The sequence below is a fragment of the Octodon degus genome, unplaced genomic scaffold (genome assembly GCF_000260255.1).
Source record: "Octodon degus isolate 3935 unplaced genomic scaffold, OctDeg1.0 scaffold00029, whole genome shotgun sequence".
Taxonomy (NCBI): Eukaryota; Metazoa; Chordata; class Mammalia; order Rodentia; family Octodontidae; genus Octodon; species Octodon degus.
The window spans coordinates 9,782,782-9,785,567 of NW_004524605.1; the positions used below are offsets into that span (position 1 = coordinate 9,782,782).

Consider the following 2,786-nt stretch of genomic DNA (forward strand, 5'->3'; position numbering starts at 1 on the left):
ACCGGCGCAGGGTAGCAGGAAGCTCTCCCACACACTCACAGGACCCGGGCTAGGACTGGGTCTGGGGGTTCCCCGGAACGCGGCAGTAATTCAGCTTTTTTTGAGACAAGATCTAATTGTCTAATTCAAGCCTGTCTTGAACTCACTGCTATAGCCCACGATGGCCTCAAACTCATGATCATCCTCCTGCCTCAGCCTCCCAAGTGCTGAGATTATACATGTGCACCACCACGCCCAGTGATGTAGTGATTCATTGTTTAAAATATAAAGTATCCTTACTGAATCAAGGTTAGACATTTTAAAAGACTACATACATCATGACCAGTATATTAAAATTATTTATACTGTTTATATCTAATATCCAAAGAAAATGTATTGCTAAATTCTTATGGTGGATAATAGTATGCCATGCTCGTTAATTGATCCCTTAAGTATAATTATAGATCAACATGATTTTAGTATCTATTCTTTCACTTTACTAATCAAGAACTCAGTATGTACAGAAAAAAAAAAAAAAAAAAAACAGTGGTGAGGCCACCCAGTGACGGTGACAGCTTTTCAAGTCAGTGGCCACAAGCTCAGGCACAAGTGCCCTCCATGCCAGCCAAGTTGGATCCGAGTCTTCATCAAACGGGCTGGTGGAGGCAGTCAGAAGCCTTCCAGGGTAGATCCTGATCCAGTGGCGAGTAGACAAGGCAGCAGCAGAGAGGAAGGAAACCCTTGAACAATTCTGCTGAGCAAACGCCCCCTTTCTTCATAACCTCCTTGCTTCTCCTGCTGAGAGGAGCTGTGCCCTTCAGGTGCATAAAAAAGAGCTTGCTGGGTACATTTTCTGGCCAACTTGACCAGTCCCCTATCCAATCTGAGCTTTCTTCAAGATGCTTCCAGCTTCTCTTCTCTCAATATAATCCTCCTTGGGCTGAGAGCTGTTCTTTTCTCCAGTGCTCTGTGTTTCATTTCAGAAGCTCCATGAGCAGCGTGTGGTGCCTGTAAGCGAGGGGAGGCTGTCAGTGGGCTATACTATCCCGGACTCCTGCCAGGCACCTCATGGTAATTTTTCCACATCACCGTTATAAGTGGAAACTGAAGCTGGAGCACCACTCCTGTTCCCATGATTGCTGAATTGCAGCTCTACGCGGGAGCCCTGCAGCTTTTCCTCTTGCAACCTGCAGACCCCACTCTGCCACATGGCACTGGAGGCTACTCGCCTGTAGGGTCCATGCCCAGCTGTGACAGCACAGTGGCGGTAGTGGCACAAGAGCAGCCACACCACATGCCCACAGCCCTGCCCCAGTACAGCGAACTTTAAAGACTGTCAGCATTGAATGCTGGCAAGGATAGGGACTTGCTATCATGTGCTGTGGATAGCAGTGCAAATTTGGTCAACCACTTGAGGAAATGGCCTGACAGATTTTGTTTCATTTTGTTTTGTTCTGTTGATGATGCTGGGAATTGAACTTATGGCTTTCACAATGAGCTACATCCCAGCCCTTTTTAAAATTTTAGGGGGGTTGGCCAGTTAGCTCAGTTGTTTAAGCGCCTGTTCATGCAAATGCAGTCAGGTGCAGGATACTGCTGTTCGACTCCACCTCCACCTGCCTTACCAGACCTGCCCTTAAGGCAGCCTGAGCCAGCCAAAATAAATAATTAAATAAATAAAATAAAATTTTTTGAGACAGGGTCTAAGTCCATAAGTTGCCCAGGCTGGGCTTGCACTTGCAATTAATTATCTTGCCTCAGCCTCCTGCAGTGCTAGGACTGAGTACAGGCATGCACCACCACATCCAGCTCTGACAATTTCTCAGAAGGGTAAACATATATCTACGCAGCAATTCCACTCTTTCAGATATTTACATAAGAAAAGTGAAAACCTGTTTATAGAAAGGCCATGCATAAGAACATATTAGTGACTTTATTTATAACCTGAAACAGGAAACAATCAGAATGTCAACCAACAGGAGCATGGGCGACCAAGTGATGGTACAGCATTCTTCCTTAGCCACAGGGGACGCGTCCCATGGTCTCCCAGTGGGTGTCTGAGTGGCGCCCGGTACTAAACTCTACACATATTGTTTGTTCCCTATACATACATTCTTGTAATAAGGCTTAATTTATGAACTAGGTACATTAAGAGATTTACAATAACTACTAATAAAATAGGACAGACATAACAATATACTGTAATACAACTTATATAAATGTAGTCTCCTCTTGAAAACATCTTAGTGCTTGCTTCGGCAGCACATATACTAAAATTGGAACAATACAGAGAAGATTAGCACGGCCCCTGCGCGAGGATGACACGCAAATTCATGAAGCGCTCTGTATTTTTATGGAACTAAACAAAAAAAGGGGATGCAGATTAATGACCATTTTGTATCTGTGTATTCAAATAGGATTGATATATAGCTACATTCTCTTAATTCAATGAATAGAGGGATTTGTTCTAATAGTGTTTGTAAATAGGATATCATGTCTGCATCTTGTACAACAAATAACCACTAGGAAGACAGTATGCAATGTGTTTATTGAAACTGTCCTACCAATTTGATTTGAAACTGTCTCATTGCTATTTGTTTCTCAATAAAATAAAATATAAAAAAGAAGAAAAGAAAACATCTTATATTTTCACTTGAAAGACTTTATGCCTTTTTTGCATATTCAAATTGTCAGTATCGCCACTTGCATGCTTTAGAGGCTATTATGAAGTAAAGCGAGAGATTCTTGAACAAACGCTCGCAGTGCTGTGATATTTGACCTGCTAATCAAGGCTGCTACAGAGTGAC

At 42.9% G+C, this 2,786-nt stretch overlaps 1 non-coding gene and 1 pseudogene across 1 annotated transcript; one reads left to right on the forward strand and one right to left on the reverse strand.

Moving 5' to 3' along the window:
* The window catches only part of LOC111816269, a 17,515-nt pseudogene extending 16,326 nt beyond the window's left edge, over positions 1-1,189 (reverse strand).
* Positions 1,190-2,225: 1,036 nt separating this feature from the next.
* LOC111816328 lies at positions 2,226-2,332 on the forward strand. The gene has a single exon (XR_002820749.1). It is a non-coding gene; the product is annotated as a U6 spliceosomal RNA (small nuclear RNA).
* The last annotated feature ends 454 nt before the right edge of the window (positions 2,333-2,786 follow it).